Below are 24,447 nucleotides of genomic sequence, written 5' to 3' on the forward strand. Positions count from 1 at the left end.
TCTCTCCTAGAAAAGAAAGAAAAGAACATTCCTTCCCAAAAGAGAAAGGCATACTACTTCTGCCAACTGCAAAAGCATCTCTTCTCTAGAAACTTCACCTTCCTTTTCCCCCTCAGCAATTTCACTTTCCTGAGTGCACTTCCTTGACCTTCACCTCTGTGGTTTACATCCTGGCAATTTTCCAGTTCCAGGCTAAAATATAGATTCAAGCTGTGATCCTATGACTGCCCAGCCAGAAACAACACTTTTTCTTATGGGTGATGCATAATTTGTTTTTAAGAGTCGTTGTCTGTGTAGAAGTTGAGTTGATATGGATAGTGAGCATCGGTGACTCCAAGAAGCAAAGTTATGTATATTGGAAAAGGGACACAAATGAGTGGTTCTTTTCTCATATGTAGGCTGTCACAGTCTTTTCAGAGCAACAAAGAAGTAAATGGCATGATTGCACCAATCTTTTTGACTAGGACTTTTTCTCCCCCCTTTTTCTGCTATCAGTGTACCAAGAACCTATTTTCAAACATATCTTAAATAAAGTTGCAACCCATGTTTGTCTGGCACTTTCCCATAGTCATACTGTTGATCGTAAGGCCCTCAATAGTGTCTCTTGATTCAGTTTAGAAGACAAATAGGAATGGAGCTTTAATATCAGTAATCTGACATGGAAAGGAGTCCCAAACCCCTCACTTTTTCCAGTGTAACTGTCTGGTCAGGATATAACCGTGTTCCCCTATGTTTTTATTAGAAAAAATACAAGAAAACATGGGTAGCGTAGAAAGTTTTGTACAACAAATTTTAGAGAGCAGAGGCATTTAAATACCGTTAATGAGAGATTTGCCTTAAGCATATAAAATTAGCTGAATTGCACTTAAGCTAATTAGGTCGTCAGAATTCTAATCTTTTTATACTTCTAAGATGGATTTGAAAAACTGAGTAACTGTGAGGCTGCAGTTCTCATGGAAGGACTGGTCAGGTCTGTAAACCTTTGGACATATCTGTGCTACACAAAACATGAACTTGATCTCTTGATTTTCTTCTTCTCTATCTCTGTGAGACTTTTGGTGATTTTTCCCTCATAAGGAAGGCTGCTGTTTTTGCAGTAGATTGTTAGAGATGTATGATATGGATACACACTCAGCAATAATCAAAGGGTGAATTTGAGCAGTTAAGTTTGTAGCTTAAGTTTTCTTTAGGCAGGAGAGATTTTTACAGCTGAAACTCTCTTACACTACTATAGCTTGTCTTCAAGAGGTAATGGATTTCTGTTAAAAAAATGTTAAATTCCAACAAAAATCATTTTGATTCCAGATTTCATGATTCCTCAGTTAGTGTAAATGTACCTACTCTCATTTGCAACAAAAGATGTTCCCTTTAATATGTCTCACTGTTTTTCTAATTAATTAAAACAATTGCAGTTTACACTTCTACTTTCCAGAGCATCATTTTATTATATTAAATAACAATTGGAAGTTCAAATATGCCAGTGTTACATCCCAAACAAGCCCTTTGGTACCATTTTGCAGGAAGCAATTTTTCCCCTGTTCCTTAGCTGGAAATTTTGCATACATAAAGTATTAACTTGCATAATTAGAAATACCCTGAGCAAAGCTCAGTAAATCTTCCTCTTTTTCACTAGTTCTACACTGGGGTATGATACTGTTGGTATTTTGCTGCCAAAACTTCACATTAACAAGAGAGAGGAAAAAAAAATCAATTTCCATAACTAATTGATGGACTGCTAAAGGACTTTGTTCAATATCTGTGCTGACACCTTGAGGGTAATCAAAGCCACTTTCTCTATATTTGAAGGCCTAAAGAAGGCCAAACTCATACTTGGGATCTGTCCACTTGTTAAAAAAAAGAGAGAAAAATAAATCATCAACAGAAGCAGGATATGCTAGAAGGACATTTAATTTGCCTTCCATGCCCAGATACTGATTTTCAGGCATACCAAGTGCAGGCTTACCCTTGAAAACCAGTATTGCTCTTCTAAAAGTAGGCAAAGGATGGAGAAAGACTATTGATCATATTCCTCGTCTGATGCCTGAAATCTACACTCAGTTTTGTGCTCTGCCATGACCCCCAAACCTCTACACATCCTAGAATGAATTTGTCTGAGAATTAAAGAGCATCCAAACCATTTGCTTCTGCAAATGCAAATATCTGTCCTTGATCTCATCTGTTCTAACATAAATACACAGTAAAGCTATATTCTGACACTGCATTATAAGAGCTTATATAAGTGCTATAGATAGGCAAAATAAAATTACTTTGTGGATAGAGTCTTTCTAGCAATTAGACGAGAACATGGGATCCTATATTCTTTTATCATTTTGCCAAGTCTGTGTGAAGGACAGGCAGAATTGCAGGCTCTGTGCTAAATGTGGAGCAGGAATTGTTCTCCCTCGATTACCTCAAAAGGGGCAGAGGAGGACAGGGAGCTGCAGGACCAGGGCTCAGCCCCAGATCTTGATGGTTGGCAGTAAGAGAGGAAATGTGCTGCACCGTTTCTATACTGGTCCTGTGCTCCCCTCCACGAAGCGTAAATTGTGAGCACCTCTGGAGTTCGCAAGGTGCCTGCTGCCTCATTAAAGGTCCATGCCCACAAGACATGATTTAGCCCTCTGGTTACCTTTGGAAAAAACAAAAACAAACAAACAAAAAAAACAAAACAAAAAAACAACAAAACAGCATGAGTCAATGCCTGGATAGAATAAGTTTGTTTGTATGTGTATGAATCATACTTGCATGTAGCATATACTTGTCACTGAGTACGTGTTCCTCTGTGGGGCAGAACTGCAAAAGATCAAGATTTCCTTTTCACTATATCTGGACAGGTTGATCTGCAATTTTGTACATCTGAGGTCTTATTTTGATCAACATCTATAGTTGTCTATAGTTTGCCTTGGTGATTAAAGCTAATTTGTTAGACATTTTGAATCTTCTGCACTCTTGTGGTGGGTGCCAAGCTCTTGTACTGACCTGGCAAGTACTGGTGCTCCTGGAGCACCACATGATCCACAGCTGGTTCAGCCTCACTGTGCCGTGCAGGATGCTGGAGGTATTTTGTTCACCAAGGTAATGAGTGAAGCCCATTTAAGTGATCATGAACATTCTCCTTTTCCATTTTACCACTCTGAGTGCTCTACCTTTCTACGGTAACGTTACTGCACTGTGCTCCAGGAACATTGGAGTGAACCGTCTGGAGACTGTAACACAAGAAAAATGACTGGAATCGGTGTCATGCTCTCCACTTGTTTGAGTGTATATTTCTGGTTTACGATCTTGTCCCCAGCCTTTCTTCAGGACTCACCAGCACTAGTCTACAGGCATTTGGGGGGTTTGCTTTTTGTTAAACACAACATAATGAACAGAATTAAAGGTACATATCAAAACTCACTTAAAAATGAAATATTCCTTTATCATGTTCAAATATTTCAGAAAAACAATCTCTTTCTGGCATTTTTTGGAAATCATCAGCTAGAGCCATCACTAGAATGACATATCATTTAGTGTTGTGTCAGACCTGCAAGCTGTTGCATAAGTTAAACTCCTTTCTGGCCCTTGATGCTTAGATATGGTGATAGTCAGCTTTAACAAATCTGCATTAGGGAGGAAGATGCTGTGATGCAGTTTCAGTTTGTTTGCCCACTGACATATTTTCAGAGTCTAAACAACAAATGAAAGACTGTCTAGTTCATGGGCTGCTTCTCCTGCTCTGTATGTACCATATATACTGGTATCTATCTCTGTTGACTCAATAAAACTCCATCTAGCATGCCATTCCTCAGCAACCAATGTTCATTCCTAGTATATATGCACTTGGATTTTTGGCTTTAATCCTTCTTTGCTTCATCTGTATTTATCAATATGTTAGAAATTTAAGTGTCAGCCAGTCTTATGCTCTTGCATGTCTGTGTGTATTGACTTGATAATCTGTAACTTTTAGGAAAAATCAACAGTGAAATAAAATAACCTGGATATATTTAGAACTGACAAACACACTGTGACTAACTGTGCCTGTTGGCATAGCCATGTCATTGTGTACCTTAGGTTTTATAATGTCCATTTAAAAAAAGAAACTTGATTTTTTTAATGAAAGAATACTTCTTAGGAAGAATAGCCACAAATACTAAACTGCAGAGGCATATATTTTTAAACCTGTATTTCCATTGCAAAGATCATATAGCTGAAAGCATACACGGACGGTTAAGAACAAAAAACATTCTGTAATGCTGTAAATATATGTTTATTACTTGAAATTTAGAATGATATTTGCCTTTTATTCTGAAACTTCAATTTCCATGGTTTTGGTGATCCAGTAAATTCTTATAATGGAAAAATGGAAAACAAATATTATAACCAACTATGTAATCATGATGCTAAATTTAAAAAGTGTGTGCATCCCCTACCGCAGTAGTTCTTGTCCAAAGCGTGATACCTTTGCTTTTGAAAGTGAAAACTAGTTCACAAAGCAAATGAATAACAAGGAAAGGTACATTTTCTGAGCTGACTTGCATAACCTCCATCTAAATCTAGATGATAAAGTAGTTCAAATGCCAAAAACTCACCACCCTTGGCATTTTATAATCATTCTTCAATAATTTTTTTGCTAGTCAGTATAGTCTGAGAGGTCGATCTTGCAAAGTTTAGGTATTTTGTAAGAGGTATTGGTCACTACTAAAACCACAGAATAAGTTATAATTACTATGACTTCATGTAGATTCACACCTAAGATCTGGAGATAAAGTGCTCTCTGTCTGGTGTATTGACAGTACTTTAAACCATCCCACCTCTCGCAGGAAGAAGCTGAGACAGTGAGGAAACATGTATCTGTCAGAGGAAATATCTGCAGCAGCATCTGGAATCTTCATGAGGGTATGTGAAGATCGTATAGGATTAGCAGTGTTTTTCAGTGTTGCATCCTACTTGTTAAAAAGATATTTACTTGTTGAGTTGCTATTAGTACTTGGGACAGACGGAGCTCCTAAAATTCAAAGCATTCCAAACATTAAGAACTAATTTCTGGGCTCATAGAATTTGCAGAGCTAATGTAAGTTTATGAACTTTTCCCTCTCCAGTGCATAAAGCCATTTTTTTCTTTTTTTTTATTTTCCACTAAATGCTTTTTTAATTTACCTAAAGTGCAACCTGTGTTCTGTATTAGGACATAATGATTCATCCAAATATTATTCTGGCAAAGTAGACATGCTGTTAGCTATAAAGCATATATCTGGTTATTAAGTACATTTTTCTTCCTCGTCTTTTAAGTTTGTGCAAGGGGAATTACCTGGGAATTTTAAAAGAGCCACCTCTTCAGCTTCCCCATTCATTCAATGTGAGCCATTAGCTTTGAATATTTCTCCAGTGGAGGTCTAAAGACATGAACTATGGTCTTCTTTTCTCAACAGCATGCAGATGAACTCAGATGTCACATAATGAGCAAGATGCAATAAATTACTTGTATTCTGGGATAACGTAACTATTTCTACGGGATTTTTCTCCTTATTTTTAATTCTCAGCTTCTTTCAGGGTTCAGTTGAAGCTGGCACAATTAAACCATTAACCTCTCAGACCCTCCCCCAAACATATAAGACATAGCATTAAACAGAAAAATCCTTAAAAAAAGACCTATGTTAAATAAGCTTTTAAGGATAAATTCAACTTTACCTATGCATAACAATGTTAAAAATATCTTATTAAAAATATAATATATGTATGTAATATAAAATAAAATAGAGCAGTTAGAGGATTTACAACAGGAAGACATATGGTTGAAATCTGGCAGACAGCTTCAAGATATCATTTCTTTTTACACTGTTTCATCCTTTATGTTGACATTGTTTTGCCTGCTTGTCCTATCACACCAAACCTAAACCCTGTGCCTATTTGTGAAAACAAGGAGAGGAATAAGAGCTAAGAAATAAAGAAAAGAAAAAAGAACTTGTATTCTCAGTTTCTTGCCTATTTTTGCATTTTGCTTTTACAAGTTTAGATTTCTTTCCCATAATGTGTTTTTTCTAAACTTTTTGCTTCTCTGAAAGTTCTCTCTCCCAGATCCTTAACACACTACAGATCTTACCTCAAAAAAAGTCACCTGGGTACTTTCTTAGGCTGTTCTGTCACCTGGAGCCTGAAGAGTGGGAACACCCAAGTCACAGGGAAGCTCAGTCTCTTCCTGCTGCAGTGGGACCCTGACATGCTGCCCTGAGACCTGCCTGGTGTGACTGACATGCTCATTTTTATGGCAGAAACAAATAGTCAATATGCTCATCTGAAGTGACTCTGGGTCATCCCTGGAGCTGTGGGAAACATTCACTTCCGAGCATTTTTCTCTGCTCTGTCAACAACACAAGACACAGTGAAGGTTCTTAACAGTGAGAAATTAATGGTTTTCCTTGTTACCTCAAAGTGGAATTTTGCTTCCAGTCCATGTAGCATGAATTTCCTATGAATTTCATTAATAACTGAATAATTAATGAGAAAATACTGTGGACCTTGTGGTTTTTTAAATTACTCGCACTTACCTTGAAAGACTTCTGTCCTCTTTTTTCAGATTGCGGATAGAATATATCTCAGCTGAGACAATTTCCTACTGATTTGATTTCTATGGGATATTTTTTCTGCTGCTCTGGAAATCAATTATTTGGATGACATAATAGGTCCCCATTAATCTGCATGGAGCACGGTACAATCTGTTTCATTTCAAGCCAAAGAGGCCCAATTGATGTAAATTATAGAGTCACTCAGTTTGTTGCTATTTATAAAATTAGTCACCTGCAGCTGCATCCTGGAGGAAGTCCAGTGGATGAAGCAATGTTGGAACAGTCCTACTAGCACTTAAAATATATGGGACATGGTGTTTCCCATTTGAATTTGGAAGTTACACATCTCTTACTCTGAGGACAGGGAAGTCCTTTCTCATTCATGCTGAACCAAATAGAAAAAGACAAGAAAAACATCTTAGAAAGGAAACACTTCGTTTCCCTTTCAAAATTTTGTCTCTTTTCCTTCCTCCCTTGACTGAAAATGACAAAATTGCTGTCAGAAACTTAAAAGATGAATATCAAAAATGTGCAGGCCTAAAGGATTAGAAGAAAAGCAATTCTATTTTTTGTTTTGTTATCCAAATCTGTCTAGTGTATCATCCAGATTATAAAACCAAAGAAAAAATATCCTCAGAAGCTGATGGGATTAATCTAATGTTTGACTTCTCTTTACTCAGAGTAATCACAATTTACATTCATATTCCATTTCTGTCAGCAAAATAAAGTTATGCTGAATTGCCACCTAATTTTCAACAGACAAGATGAAAGAGAGAAAGACTTTGTTGTTTTCTATTACTCAGGATGACTGCTGCATTAGTAGTTTTGTTTTCCTAGACTAGACAGAGTGCTGTCACGATGAGATCTGCTGTAGTATTAATAGTAACAAAGCAAGTTCCATTTTTACTTAAGCCAGTATAAATCTAGAATGAGTCTAACTCAACGTTGCTCAACTTACACTCCCATCAGTGAAAGCAAAATTTGTCCAATGTGCTTCCTATGTAACACAGATTTTTTTTTTCTTTTATTAGCTATTTCACCTTAAAAGGCAGAAGTTGCTTTGCACCACTGAGGGGTGTCACTTTTACTGGGCGTGAATCAGTTAAGCAGTGCCATGCTAAAGCTGTTAGCATTAAGAAGTTCTGTCAGCTGTTAGTTCAAAGCAATGCAGCCTAAATGTCAAATGAGTGTATGTATATATATGCGTGTGTATATATAACACAAACAGAATTATTTAGAAACAGCTTACTGTAGTCTTGCACAACAGAGAACTGCAAACTGAACTGATGATACTGACATAGCTGGGTTTGCATTAATGAACTTATTTAATGCATGGGTGATTCTCAGTGTCAGAAAGTGATTGCAAGGGTTTGGGAAGTGTCCAGCTGATTCCTGGCAGAAAAAGCATTGATTCTCTTTTGACTTAGTGTCACTACCCACTGTGAATGGGAAATTCCTACTGTAAAGAGAACGGAGTTCTTCTACTGGAGAAAGTTTCTCTATCATTAATTTTGATTAAGTGACTTCTCTCTGAAAAATCAAGGAATCAAGGAATGGCATGCCAGCAATCAACAAGTGTTAATGAAGGGGGAAGTGTGATGATGAGTTGACATCCTTCATATTGGGTCCCTAATTTATTTACTGCACTATTTCCTTAGCATCATGATTACCTAGTCCCCACAGACTAGATGGGACTGCTTTCTCCAGCTGTGGTCAGTGCCACTAGCTGGAGTTGACCAATCAATGGAGCTTTTTGTTCATGCTTGAGTCAAAAAAAAAAAAAAAAAAAAAAAAAAAAAAAAAAACAAGCATAATTAATTTTTATTTTGCATTTGCTTTTATTTTGCATTCACTCAAAATGAGATGCTATCTTTGATTTTCAAATTATTTAGCCTTTTCACATGAAAAATAGAGAAATAGCAGATATTTTAAAAATAAAATTTCATAACAAAATGATGGAAGTATTTTTTTGAAAATGCCTGAATTAAAGCTTTTGGAATTTCTGAAATAATTAACTTAAAAATCAGACCAATTAAACAATATTCCCCTCTAATAAATATGCATCCAGCCGTGTATCCAGTCTTTAGACCATTCCAGAATCACTTTTTGTATGAAAACTATATGAACACTTTTATTTGTTTCTATCCATCTTTATGTGCATTCTCAAAAAGACAATTGTAGAATTGTTATCTGACTGTGGAGAGAATTTCTTCTTAGGCAGCATTTACCATCCTTTATTTAGATACAGAACAGCCATGTCATAAGCAACGAAAGTACATTTATCAATGTGCCTGAACTCAGACACGTCAGGGTACCATAAGGGAGAAAGAAAATAGTTCATTTTACTGGCCTGTTCGCTCAGCTTCTGGCTTATCCAGTAGGGATGCCAGCGCAGTTTAAGAATTCCCACGCTCTCTCGAGGTAACATAGCAGCAGCGACACAAGTAAAGAGCCACCAGCTCCCAGAGTGGGAGTCGTCACCTGTTTTCCTAGACATCTCTGTGCTGCAGTCAGCGCACACCGACTGCGTGGCTCACATACGCTCTCTCTTCAGCTGAAGGAGAGTGAAAGGGACATCTGGAAGCTGGTTAGTCTCATCTGTTTCATAGCCCTGTTAGGAAGAAGGTGTCAGTCTGTTGCCTGGAAGAGAGTCTGCATAGCTCCGGCAGCTCAGGCAACTAACTCTTACCCTGCAGAACTTAGTCTGCAGGTTTCTCATCCTCAGTTGCTATTGTGAAGATACAAATTGGAAATCTAGAGTTTAAAGTTTTCAGGGAACATCACCAAAATCTTGACTCCTTGACAACCTTCAAATGCTTCTGTAAGATCTTCCTTGATTAAGACATCTTTGAGACATATTATAATCTGAGAACACAATCAAAATTACTACTCCAGCAGGGCCACAAACTGTGACCTCCAAAGCTTTCCAAGTATCTTTAAGAGCTTTGCTTTCTTCTATTAGCATTTTTAAGGTGTAATTGAGTTAAAGTGATAAAGGTACAAATCCTCCTTATCCAATAGAAATCAAGTGCTTTAAGATTATCACAGTTTAAGTAGTAGTACGACAGACAGTATTACTGCTAAGTGCATATTTCTTTACCAATAAAGACATTAAAATGTGCCTATTGCAGCTTCTGCTGAAAAGGGCAAAGCTGGTGCTTATTCATAAAAGGTATAAAAGAAAGAAAGAAAGAATTATGGATCAGTCAGTTTAACTTCAATTCACAGAATAAATCTGGAACAGTCTGCAGTACCAGGAAAACAACAGGGACAGGAGCAACAGCCAACATAGATTTGTTAAGAACAAACCAGGGCAAACTAATCTCAGCCCTTCAATGACCAAACAACAGGTCTTGATGAGACCTGAAGATGAGAAGCAGAAGAGCTTGTGCATCTTTTACTCAGATGAAGTTTTTGACACAGTCTCACTCGGTATTCTTGTTTGTATCCTAGCTAGGAAAACATGGCCAGGATGAAACCACCATTCTGTGGGCACAGAACTGATTAGATAACTACAGCACAGAGCAGTTAATAATATCTAATTACACCCGTGGTTCTGTGGGGGGTCGGCCTTAGATCTGGATCTGTTCAAACTTTTATTAACAAAACAGATGGTAGAATAGTCAGAACACTCATTAGTTGTGCATATGACAGAGTGCTAGGAAGGACCCCAAATGTGTTGGAGGATAGCAGTAAAAAAAAAAAGATCTTGAGAACTGTGCTGGAAAGATAGCATATAACTCAGCAGAGACAAGGGCAAGATACTACAGCAAAAATCATTGATGATGTAATGGGAAACAGATTAGTTCTTCAAAAGGATCTTAAGATTACAACAGATCACAAACTGGCTATGACACTGCAATGTTACTTTCTCCTGAAAAGACGAATATTCTGCTGGTGATGTACAAACAGAAAAATAGCCTACAAGATGCACACCATGATCAGGAGTTGTAGAAAACATGAGCTATGAGATAAGATTGGAAGAATCAATGCTATCAGGTCTTAAATCAGAAAGGCAAGGAAGTTCATGGCAAAAAAGCTTAACAGTCTTCAGTCATTATTATTGCTGTAAAAAGGAAAAAATACTCTGTTATCTGTATCCAGAATGAATGAGACAAGAAGTAAGAGGGTTAAACTGACACAAGAAAGATTTAAGACATTAGGAATGCTTTCCAAACGTAATGCTAATTGAGCAAGAGGATACACAAATTGGGAAGATTGGAGACTATCCTTGGCACTTTTAATGAAAGATCAGTCCTATATCTGCCAGAAATGACACAAGTATTGCTAATGCTTTTCGAGGCAAAGAGATGGACTGGGTGGGTTTGGGTTTCCAAGTCTCATGTGAGGCCTCCATGGAATGGGTATAGTTAGGACTGATTTTTTCTCATGTACATTACTCTAAATCTATTCACTTTGCATTTTTCTTGCTAGTGTTGGACATTAATGCATCTCTGCAGGAAGGTTTTGTACTTATCTTTTGGTGTATTTGCTTTCAGAAATTCTGCCTTTGCTTACCTAATAAGATAGTACTCAAGTTGGACTTTAAAATTTACTTTAATAGCATCAGCTGCTCATCACTTTTAGTTCTTGAATATTTTTCAGAAATGTTCTTCCATAGCCATTCACAGTAGTGCACACTGCTATGTATGACCTACTATTTTTAAAATATTTTTTTAATTCATTGTGCAGCATCCAAATATGTTGGACAAAGAACAGGCATATTTTAAAAATTATATAACAATTAACTTTTGATAACAATGTTTATACTTCCATGTATCTGCAAAGGTATTTAACAGCTACAGAATACTGTAGGTATCTTGTACAACGTACATATCTCACTCAAACTGGAATGCATATAAATCACTCTGATGACATTAGAAACATTTCCCTGATTTACAGCTATGCCTGCACAACAGGCATTATAATCCCACTCAGCTTTCTGTGGTTGTAGCATACCTCTCTCTATAGCAATCTTCTTCCACGAGGTCTAATGAAGCCACGGGCTTATGTCTTGTGCCTGATTGACTTTGTAACCACAGTAACACTCAGGCTATGGTGCCAGCTCAAGTCCCGCTTCACTTGGGAGGGAACCTTGACTGAAAAAGACACATTTGTGAGAGCCCAGTAAGGCACGTTCTCCCACAGAGGCTTTTCTGTTGTTAGGGCAGCTGGAGAGCGTTCCCTCATTTAAGCTCTTGTGTGTCTAAAAAAAAGGCAAACACATGCTGTTGCCTTGCCCTCAGTGCAGCATTATCTAAACTTTCAGACTTTTTTTTTCCTTGTCTTGAAACATATAGGACAGGGCATACAAGTCAAGTCAAATGTGTAGGAATGCATTAAGAACTTCACTATATTATTTTTGGACTACATCTCCCTCGGCACTACAGTATCTGCAGTTTCCTCAGTTTACCAAAATACACATAATATGTCACTTCTGGTCCGGTATATATTAACCTCAGCTTTCTCTCTTTTTTTTCCTAATGCTCCTAGCTCCTTCCTGTATTTCCTGTCTAGATTTGCTTAGTCTAGAGGTTGACCTAGAGGTGATATCTGCTCTGGCTTGGCCAGACCTATGCCTAGCATGAAATGACCAGATCCAGTCTCCTCCTGGCTGCTGCCAGGTAAGGCTTTGTGGCACAGTATTAGCCTGAGGAGCCAGGCCATAGGCTGTATACACTGGCTGTGAGTGTATTCACAACTTGTGGATGCAAGCTACCTTGGCCAAGCTGGAAGAAGCTGGTCTGGGTTCAGAACTTTTGGGGTGGGACTGGCAGACAGATGCTCTCCTTTAGATGAATCACAGAAGATCTGTTTCTTTAGCAAAGCAGCTAAAGCTGCTTTTTCCTCTAACATCAACCCAGCTTCTTATATAAACAGGTTGCATTTTATCTGCTAGCTGTTGTTCAGACACAAATGCTAGTAATAATCCTTCCTATTCCCCAAACACATCTGTATTTGCTGTGTCTGTACTTTCAGCACATCTCAATAAATAGGCAGCACCTCTGCTGGGAAGTAAGCGGAGAAGTTTCCTTCCAAATACCACAAGCAGTGGAAATGTAAATGTAGAAACAAGATCTGTGATTAAAGAACACAATAAAAATCACTTCCAAAATGATTAATTTTGATTAAATGGAAATATCTAATGGCTCATTACTAGCTTTACTGAATTTCATAGAATCTTAGAATCAGGCCTCATCAACTTTCTTTTCCTGGTCAGGTGGCCTGTAGTAGACACCCACAACAGTGTCTCCTGTGTTAGCCTGCCCTTTGACCTTTACCTATAAGCTCTCAACTGCCTCCTCCTCCTCCACCCCCAGGCAGAGCTCGATGCATTCCAGTTGCTCTCACATAAAGAGCAACTCCACCACCTCACCTCCCTGGGCTATCTTTCCTAAAAAGCATATATCCAGCCATGGCAGCATCGCAGTCATGTGAGCTATCCCACCATGTCTCCGTGATTGCAATGAGATCATGGCCCTGCGACCGCACACAGATCTCCAGCTCCTCCTATTTGTTCCCCATGCTGCGTGCATTGGTGTACAGGCATTTCAAAGAGGTGGTCATGCCTAAAGGTTTCCCAGGAAGGGTGTACGGGGGTCGCCCATAGCCATGTCCCAAACGCACATCCCCAGCTGCATGTACCCGTTGGAGGCCTCCCAATCCAACTTGTGTTTTGTTGTCTACCCTGTCTGTATGACACCCCCCATCCCCTCTCCTACCTAGTTTAAAGCCCTCTTTACTAGGCTGACCAACCTGTTTGCAAAGGCAAAAGTGCCCCACTTGGTGAGGTGAATCCCATCTCTCCCCTCCAGTTGTTGATCTTCAAACCATGTTCCATGGTCATAGAATCCAAAACCCTGTTGCCAGCACCGGTGGTGTAGCCAGTTGTTGATTTGGAAAATCTTCCTACTCCTCCTCCCATGCCTTCCCCTAATCAGCAGGACCAATGAGAAGACCACCTGGGCTCCCAGACCCTTGATCACCGTGCCCAACGCCTTGAAGTCTTCCCTGATTGTCTCTAGTTTGCTCTCTGTATCGTTAGCACCCACGTGAAAGAGCAGCAGAGGGTAATGATCTGATGAGCGGACAAGCCTTGGCAGCCTTTCAGAGACATCTCGTATCCTCGCCCCCGACAGGCACCAAACCTCTCTAGAGGAGGGGTCAGGTCGGCAGATAGGCACCTCTGTCCCCCTCAGCATGGAATCACCCACTACAACCATTCGTCGCCTCTTCCGAGCGGTCACTCAAGGCACAGCTCAGGCAGCCCAGTTGCTTCCCTTGAGGCCAGGTCCGAGTTCTCCTCATCCTGGAGTGCACTAAACCTGTTCTTCAACTGTAACTCCAGGTGTACAGGAGGATTAGGGGCCTTTCTTCTTTTTGTCTGAGAAGCAACTAGCTTCCAGCCTTCTTTGACAGTGCTGTGCTGAACTATTTCACTCTTCACAGAGTCCTCCAGCAGCTCCCCTGCTGCAGAGGATTGGGACTCCAGGAGCAGTACGGTCTCTGAGAACGCCCTGTCTATCTCATGCTCACTTTCTCGCATGTTTCGCAGTCTACTGACTTCATCCCGCAACTCTTTGACTTGACAACACAAATCCTCAACAGCAGCACACCTCTTGCAGGAGGGCAGACCATCAGTCCAGGCCTTCTGGAGAGGCTCCAAGCACTCCCTGCAGCCTGAGACCTGTAGGGCAGCATCTGCTGCAAGAGGCTCTATCTGGGTTGAAGCTTCCAACACAGCTGATGTAGCAATTCCCACAGCTACTGGCAAATATGCTTTACAGCGAGTTACAATCATGTTAGCAAGAGTGGGCACTACTAGCGCTGGAAAAAGAAAGATGTCCTCTTGCACCTAACTGCACTCCTCCTGCACGAGCTAATTTATAATAGAAGTTTTTCTACCAATGAGAGCAAACTGGAGAACATATTTCTTTAGTGGAGTTTCAACTAAAAAAGGAAAAGAAAACAAAAAAGTGCTTTATACATTGTTCACCTGATGCCTATTATTTAGTGAGTCGTAAGGCTTTCATTTATAAACAGAAATGTTCTTAGAATCTGAGGGACAGAAAAATATTCTGTGTACAACTAGTTTTGGAAGAAAAGTGCTCTCGACTAAAAATATATCCCAAGTATCAGCTAAAAAATAAACTAACCTGAGTCTAGATAATTTGTTTCTGTATTATTTACATAGCTCTTTCAATTTCTCTTCCTTAGAACATAAACTAAGGAACATTGTACTATACAATAGAGAAGGGGCTGGAGTACCTCTTTTAGCTACAAATTTCTGCTATCCTACTTGGATCCTGTTTGGTATTTCCTGGCTCTTTTCTCCCCACCTGGATCCCATGAGCTTCCACTTATCGGTGGGTGTGTGAGAGACTGTGGCGTTGTGCTGCTCGCAAGCATTATAGTCAGGTCTTCCAAGGGAATGGGCCGAAGGGACCAGTCAAAAGTATGAGTCTCATGGTCACAGTGCACTAGTCCTCTGTTTGCTGGGGGGGAAATAGGTGAGCTGATGGATTTGTGGAAATTTGGACCAATAAACACTTTAATGATGGACTCTGGTGTAAAATGGAATCAAAAGAAGGTTGTTTTTACCCCTTGAACTCTGAAGCAGAAGTTATCCCAAAACATTACTCGGCCTTCACCTAAAAGAAGAAATATTCCTGTGATGTGTCGTTTTATATCTAGACAGCAATAATGTCAGCCCCAGCTTTCAAGCAAAGTAATTCCAATGAAATACAGATTGGATCAACTGCTCTTCAGTATGTATATTATGACTAAAAAAAGATCTTTGTTCAAATACTGCTATAAAAAACAGGAGAAAACTGCCCAGTTTTCCCATATATCTTTTTATTTTACATGAACTTATTGATGGAAATTATTAGAAATATAGTGAATATTTATTATGTATAATTAATAATAATTAAGCCTGAAATTTCTGAAATACTTGGGCCTGAAATATTTACCCAGGTTAGAAGAAATTATTTCCTGCCTAGAGTTCTACATACAAACACAAATGGTTCATCCTATGATATTTCCTTACACTCAAACAGACAAGGTGACACATAAAGCTCAGGGGCAAAGGGAAACTTGATATTTATATAGCTGAGCCACAGTCGGAAATGGTGAATTCCCTGGACCACAGGGAAAGCTTCCTGTTCTTTGTAGATTAGCCTATTATTGGAATACACTTGCCTGCAGTTAATCCTCAAAGTAATTAAAAGGAAAGGAAGCAATTAAATCACTGAAAGGGAATTGCATCAGGTTCAGAGGGAAAAATCCAGCCTAGGAAGTATTTCAGTGATAGCTGGATGTGCTCGGTATAAACAGGTATTCTCCTGTTTGCACAGATGCTTAACATTTATATGCTAATAATATCTCATGATAATCAAATGAGGATGAAATGCAGAAATTCTCGTTATTGTGGTCTATGAAGTACTAAGCAGAAAAATGTTGATATATATTTTCTCCTGTAATGGGATAAAATTAAAAACTGTGCCTCATATCTTGCATAAATTAGCCTGGCATCTTGGAATCTAGTAGAGCAGTGTTGATTTACTTCTGTTGAGAGCTCAGCTCGGCATTTCAGTAAGCACATCTCAGAGAAGGAAGACTGCAAAAAGGAAAGTGAAGAGTGTGATTATTTATTCATACAGTTCTCCACAGAGAAAGATTAGCCAAGTTCATAAGGAGCTTGGAGTAGGTCCTTAAAATCAAGTGGCAGGGCTATGCAAAGCCAGATAGTGTATTTTGAAGATTGACACAAGTCTTTACATAAATACTATTTTTATACATTTTGAAAGCATCAGTTGCTTCAGAATTCTGTTTTATACTTGTTGGCTAAATTTACTAATTAGTACAAGATAGCAAACATTACTGTATTTTCAAGGTGCACCTTTGTGCAGATTCTAATAAGGGATCATACGCATTGCTCCAGCCTATGGGATAATTGCTGGAAAGTCATCAGAGCATCTTGCAGAGATGTAGCCAACCAAACTATAATTGATTGCTTCCTCATTTCAGAGCTAGAAAATAAGTAGTTAAAAAGCAATTGTGTTCATAAAGAATTTATAGTAGAAAGCATCATAGGGATTTTACTGAAAAAGCATAAGGATCTGTAAGTGCTTTTCTTCTTTTCTTTGTCTTACTGATGTCCTTTATTTTTCTTTTGTCCTGTTCCCTGGCATACTCTGAAGACGTTTTATGGGATTATTGCTGAGTAAGAACTGTACACAACAGATGGCTCTCACTGCTGTTATCTCCTAAGAAGCTGGAAGCTGGGCTGAGTGAAGGCAAAAGATGCTGTCCTGATAATGACCAAAAGGTTGTGAGAAAGGTGGAATAGGCTGCATAGGATGCTAGCAGAGAAGATCAATAGGTGGTTTGCTACAGCTGAGCAAAAGGGAGGGGTGCAGAAAACCGTGTGACAAGGTTAAAGCAGCAGCCTCAGAAAATTATATGCGTGGAAAAAGACTAACGCGAAAGAAGGTGGTAATACTAAATAAGACTAAATTAAGAAATGGTGAAGATGTGGAGCAGAAGTGTTAGTGTGCGACTGAGCAAAAAGGGTCATATCTGACAGCTGATCCAATGATAAGATTTAAGTACAACCATTTTGCTCAGATGAAGATAGATCTGTACTGAAAACTATACCGAGATTATAGATCTGAGGCACAGGAAAGCTTTAGCATCTGTTGCTGGAGCAGGGAGATAGCAGTGAGGGCTTGAGAACTGGGAAGAAATTAGCAGTACTGACTGACCTTCAGTGGAAAATGTATATTATAACCCTTTTAATTACTTAAGATATTTCACAAGAAAAAATGTCATTACGTGATATACATAAAGGACCAAACTTTACCTTTGAGTGCACATTTGTGTGCTCCCATTGTTATTAACCCAGATCCAAAATTAGCATTTGCTTTAGCCAGATTTAGAACCTTCCTAATTAACTTCCATCAGGCTTTACCTTGCTTCAATGTGTCCCCTGCTCTCAGAGAATCAAATGCAAGATGTCAGCTAGCTATGTTATCCTTTCCTTCAAGAACAGCTCTCTCATCTATACATCTTCGTTGTTACACTATAGATAATAAAATATTCAGATGGTTAGTTCCCCATAAAATACTGTCTACTTATGCCAGAGCTATTTGGAATGGAATTTTAATAGTCAGGTGTGGTGAGGAATTTATTCAAATGGGACATATTAGTATATCTGATAGTTTAGGCATGTGTATAATATTTTGTTGCATTTTTAGCGACTTGTCCAGTAGGACAACTGTAATTAGAGTTTGCCTTATACTTCCATAAAGGTCCAGTTTTCAGTACTTATACTGATGCGAGTAATCACTAGTGTTATCATTTTATATATTCAACAATGCCATAGGCTGTTTTGCTTTGTTTTCTGTTCAGATGTTTGAAAAATGGGTATGTGTGTGGGAAATAAGGTTATTCAGCCTCTATTGGAAAGATTCTTCCTGAGCAGCATTACGCTTCTTATCTTTGAGGCAAGGACTAGCTATTGGGCAGCAAGTGACCTTTGTATTAAGAATACTCATTCAGCTGTCTGTGAAAGTACACCCGATTTTTGCAAGCTGGAAGGCTTCAGAAAAGTATTTATTTATTCAGCAGAGACTACTGAGACTTTAATGAACAAGCCCCATTCCTCCCCCATGCCATCTGCAGCAACATGCTAGTAATCCACTGAACTGTCAGAGAATCATATTCCCCATGTGACTGCAGGTATTCCTAACTGCTGTGGCTCAGTGGGATGCTGGGCATAAAGGAAGAAGGAAGAGAGGGAGGGAGAGGAAACTGCAGGACTCAGCAGTTAGGAACAGGGAGCATGGAGAGGAGAAATAGGAGCAGAACGAGGGAGCATAATTTAAGACTGAATCATAGTGTGTGTACCTGACAAACTGCTTCACAGTTGGTCAGAAAGCCTTTATACTGTAATTTCTTAATTCTGGTGTCCTTTTCTATATAGTCTTGATCATCTTATAGGATTCAGTCTGTATAGGCATCTAGCACTCTTTGCAAAGCCCTGAAGCATCCACAGGGAGCTGTCAGATGTAACAGAAAGCCTGCAAGATCTGAGGGTGCCAGGTATGATACCCCGGAGTGCTTCACATTGTACTAGTCACCTTTGAAGGGACACCTGAATTGAGCCCTTAATGCATTTTGTGGGAGGTAATACAGGTCCTCAGAGTGCTAAAAACCATCCGTGTTACCCAGAATCAACAAGTATTGGCACTGGCATTTCTAAGCCATCCTGGCATGAGAATGATTGAAGGAGGACTGCAAACTAGGGGGCTGCAGTTAATTCTTGCTGCTGTAATGGCTTCAAGGGAATTGTTGTCAAGTCAACATAATGAATATCATAAGGTTATTCAAATTTATGGTGGGACTATCAGTTTGGTCCCTGCCTGGCTATTTTCCCTTCTTTTCTAGGCTTGTTCAGAAATAAGCCTTTGATAGCTCACTGAGAGAGGGAAAAGACTGTAGTTGTACCATAGTCTAAAATGCTATAAAGATTTATGCCTATGGCAGAGTCTGGCCCTTTCCAAACTTTTTATGTAGATTCTGATCTCTTAAATATTAGCTAAATTTAGCAGTTCCAAAGTTGTGGCAAACTTAGATGTTGATCATATTCTAGTAGTTTACTCACAGTGTTTTCTTTCAGTTCCAGCTCTTCCAGACTCCTTCATCGCCTTGTGTGTGCTCACTACTACTGTAGCTGGACTGTTGCAAAAAAAATACCATTGAAACAATTTTGAAGTAGGTATGCAGCTGTCCAAGTAGGAGTGTAATATACTATTCACAGGAGCAAAACCCACAAGGCTTTATCTGTTACCCTAAAGCGCTAGTTAAAAGGTTTGTGCTACGTGAGAATACAGGGCTCAGAAGATTTAGGTCAATTATTTCTTTATTCTGGTAGTCTTAGTTTTTGGGCTGAAATTGAAGATAACAGTGGGCAGCTCTTAGTGCTATTAAACTTCATTTAAGTTGAAGTGCTGGCAACAAAAAGGCAATTTCATTTACGTTTTTGGCCATTTGTAACTTACCATACCTGGAGAATGACTTCCCAAAGGCTTGTAGAGAATGGTTATCTCTGCAGTATGCTATGCTGGCTACTGTGAGGAAGGAACAGGAACAAATAAACCTGTCAACTGATTTGCTGCAGTTTTGATAATTGTAGATTTTGTCTCACTTTGAACTGTATGGTAGGAGACCCCTGTTGTGCTGAGAAGGCAAAATTTTAGACATGTTTAAGAGTGGTTGCTTAGTTGCCTTGATAGCAAATAAATAAATGAATAAAAAATGTATTTTAAACAGCCTCAAAACAGTGTATAAACACTTATTAATAGAAGCTGATTTGACGATGGTGACAGTACTGTGCAGTTTGATGACCGTGACACTGGAAAATTCTCCCTTCTTCTCTCTGTGTCCTTCAATGATTGAAAATCTTAGACGCTCAAAGTACTGGAAATTCTTGGTGCAGGCTTATCTTTTCCCCAAGTGTCATGTAACACTTCGAAGAACATGGTACAGCTGCTTGACAAGCAGAGCAGAGCTACTGGACTCATGAGTACAAGAGTGATTGCACCAAATCTAGCCTACAGTATCTCATGTCCTTATAAATGATAAGGTCTAGTCAACCCTTGCCTTTTGCTTTTGGAGTGATAAGATGTACAGCATAACACAGATTTCCTAAGGAAGTAATGATATTTTAATTAAGTTCTTTGTCTTTCACATTTTACCTCCATTTAAAAGAATTTAAAATTAACAAAAGTAGGTTGTTCAGTGATGTCATTTGCATAAAAGTCCAACAGTGGTACCAAAGATAATGCTAGGCAAAAGCAAGAAGTGGTGCTGGTACACTGCAAGCACTATAACCCTATGTGGACAGAAGAGCAAGGCACAGCACAAGTACCTTCTGCTTATCAGAGAAGGATCCCAGGAAAAGATACAATCAAAAAGAAATATTACTGCACAATTGGAGTTTGAAAAGTGTGTTAAGCAAATATAGAAAAATGGATCCTCCATTCCGAGGCAGTGTGAGTAAAATGAGATAGCCTTTGTAGGGGTCCTTTATGTACAAGGCTGATGTGGCTGCACAAGTCACACTTGTGCAAAGATGGGCCTGGTAATGACATAATCTGTCAGCTGGAGGGGACTTCCCTGAAGGAACCCATGTCATCACTTGCTTCTCAAAACACTCTGGAGGCTTTCAAGGACTTCTGGAAACTGGATATAGCCAAGAGCAGCTGTTGTAACAGGTGTAACAGATCTCCAGGGCTATATCCACAAGGCAATAAAATCTCCACCAGCTCCTGCTTTTAGGGATCAGCTTGTAAATCTGTGATCCTCACATCCTTTTTTTTTCAGCTGTCACCTGTCTTTGGAGGTTTTTAAAGCCCATAAGAGCCTCAGTCTTTGAGGAGCATGCTCAGCCAGTTAAGGTATGGAAACATAATTTTCTTCTCTCTGGTGAATGCCATTGGAGATCAGATGAATGTTCATGCTTAGGTCTTTGACCTTATGAACATTATGAACCATGCAAAGCACAGCAGCCTTGAGATTGGAGAGAGACAGTGCTTCTTCTCCTCACAGGTGGCCTACAGCCAACAGTAAGGACAGCCTCCTCCACTGTGGCTGTCATGGCTCAGCATCCTCTGAGACAGGAGGAGGAGGCTGATCACAGATCTGCGTATCCTGCAAGAGGGCTGCAATCATAGCATGTTGTCGTAGATGTAGAGCTACTGACGGGGGCAGGCACAAGACACACCTCCAGTCCAGCGGATCACATAGTAGAAATATGATGCATTAACTGTGAAATATGTCTTTTGGTGATTCATACTATAAATTAAAGGTTATCCTAATTCCTTGCAGTACAAAATGTACTTTAAAGAGTTATTCTCCTGGTATGAATCACCAAACCAGTCCTCCCTCTACATTAGCAATAGAGACTAATCTACAACCAGTCAGAAACAGAATATAACTTAAATGTAAATTTCTCAGCTCATTTTGAATTGAGAAAGATATTCTATTTCAGCTAACGTTTTTAAGGGAGCTGAAGTCTCCCAAAGCTGAATGCAGGAGCCCCTGAATGCAGTCTTGGGCTTGCTTCCCAGGATGGATAACCTATCTGGCGATGCAATTCTCTGTGTTACCCTAGCCTGTGCTGAGAGCTTGGGGGAGTTCTGGGGAACTGGCTACTTGAGAAGCCTGGGGAGATGCCGACAGCAGATAGCTGGGGGAACAGACAGCCTTGAGGGTCAGCCACCTTTCGGAGCCATATGTGAAGTGGGAAGTCGGAAGTCTTAGAAGTGTGACTGCTGTAGGAAGAAATCAGCTGGGTAATTTGAGGAGATGTTTGGCAAGGAGTCCAGAGCATAGAAGTCCCTGGCATCCAGCTGGGGCATTCAGGGAAGGAGGCAGGGAGAAGGGGCAGATGTTTTTGGCTGCCTCATTTTGGTCAAAAGCTTTGACAGAATCACACATTCCTGAAGTAAATTGAATATGCATGTTACATTTTCTTTAATTTTTTGCATTTTAGGTCCTCAAAGCTTAGACCCTTAATCATAGGAAGAGAAGCTTTTGAATGAAAGTGACATCCTCAGCCTGTTCATAGCTCTAGCAGGATGTGACCCTTGAATGTTTAGATTAGGTTTGAGGTTAGGAGCATGGAGGCAGAGCAAGACCTCTTAATGTGAACTTGAAAACACAGAATGAGAGGAAGAACCACCCACAAACCAAACAGCATAGATGGTATGATATGGTTTTCAACAGCAAGGTCTGCCAAATCATACCAAACTAGCTGCAGTATATCCCTGCATATTTCAACCTGTGGAAAAGGATTCGACTCACGCTTCTGCAGTGTGTTATACAACTACAGACTTGTCAGCAGTTGGAATAGTGATGAGTCCCAAAGTCTATTCCTAGCTCAGGGTTAGGGGCTGGGGAAGAGGAATAGAATAGTTTAAAAAGATAAGGATAAACCAAAATAGTTTAGTCACTCTGAAATATAGTGTCAGGCATCGGATAAGGTTACAAAGAGTTGGACTAGTCATCTGGAGTTGGTCTGCAGTGACAGGGAAGTCATGAACATGATCTCCTCTAAGTTACCTTAAAAAATGGTCTGGTTTTCAGCAGCCATTCTTCAGGCATTGTTTATTGAGCTTCACAGTTTCAGTCAGTGAAAATAAAAAAGAATTCTAGAAGTTTTCAAGAGAAATGAAAGGAGTAGACACAAGTTAAGAGCAACGTCCAGAGATTTTTAGCATCTAAATAGAGAGAAATAAGTCAGCTTGCTAAACATTTGCCAAAGATGTCAATTTTTATTTCTCTTTCTGAAATGTCCAACACATTCAAGTTTTTATCAGACTGCCGGAATAACTTGATGTTCAGAATTGATAATTATGTTCTAGAATTTATAACAGCAACAAGATTTTTATTAAGAGAATGTTTAAAGAGTTCATGGAAACTGAATTATCGCCACTAAACTATTAAATCTACTAAACTAGACTAAACTAAACTACTAAACTGTTAAATTCACCAAAAAATAAATGACTAGCTTGTTCTTCAGTGAGTTTATTGTTTCTCACACTTGGGGTACCACACAGAAAATAGTGATTTATATAAGCAGCTGATATCTCTAATTGCTATACTATTAGCCCTTACTGCTCCCCAATGTCTTAAATCATTTGCATATTTATCATACAAAATTGTACTTTTTCACAGAGATCTCTATTGGTCTTACTCTTTAGCTTCTTCTGAAGCTTAGCCTACTTCTCAAAGTAATTTGGTATTTGTCATGCTTCCTGCTGAACTCTGGCTGCCCACAAAAATATCCTAAAAATGTTCTTCAGAATCAAAAATGGTTTTCTAGATGAGTTTAACACAGAATTGCTATTTTCAGAACATATTTTAGAAGACTGTGTAAAGTCAACTTCACTTAAAGATGAGAGAAAGCAGTAAAAGAATAAGAAATAAAGAAATAACTTACCATACATATTAAATTTTATATGAGTAGAAATATCTTTTTATATTTAAAGATTTATTCTTGAATTGTTTATATTCATAAGTCACTTAAAATATAAATTTTAGAAGTTTAATTACAGTTATCAGAGAAATTTCCCTCTACCTATGAAAAGGTACTCTCTTTAGCTGAGATCACTTTTCGCTCCATAAGGTATTAGATTTCATCTTGCAGACTTGCTGACATATGCTTGCTAGGCATGAAATGAGCATCTAAACCACAAAATTTTAAATGCATTAAAAGTTGCATTGCTCTCCAAAGCATATTAAGCTTACAATTGTGAAAATATGTCTATATTCATATCAACACATATCATAACATATGTGTATACTGAGGGCAGGAGATGTAAATGAAGTATGGATTGAATACCAGAGGAATATTTATATTTCTTGGTCTTTGCTAACGCACCTGATTGTGAGATTTTACTACATCTGTCCTTCTGTTCTGGAAAAACAGTTGTTCATTAAAACTGACAAACAGATGCTTCATTGTTATTAAACCACTACCAGAGTAGTAGAATAGTGTGTGGCCACTACTTTTCTATATGATTTCTTGCTTTGCTTAATTTCTTCTTTCAAGTTTAAACCTGTTTCAGGCAAAGTTTAGAATTTCTTGCAAGATAGCACAGTTGCAATGTTCAATACATGGAAGATGATTATTATTATTACTCTATTATTATATATATATATATATATATAAAAAATATTTTTATATCTGTATAAGTACATGTTTTTACAGAGTTTATTCCAAAGCTACTTCTACTACAGACCAGTACACCTTTCGTGAAACACATGCACAATTTTATGCTTTCAGAAAGGACTAGAATTCCTAAGCAAATATCTGACAACCTAAGCATTTTTCTAA

Source organism: Rhea pennata, chromosome 1, assembly GCF_028389875.1.
Source record: "Rhea pennata isolate bPtePen1 chromosome 1, bPtePen1.pri, whole genome shotgun sequence".
NCBI classification, from domain to species: domain Eukaryota; kingdom Metazoa; phylum Chordata; class Aves; order Rheiformes; family Rheidae; genus Rhea; species Rhea pennata.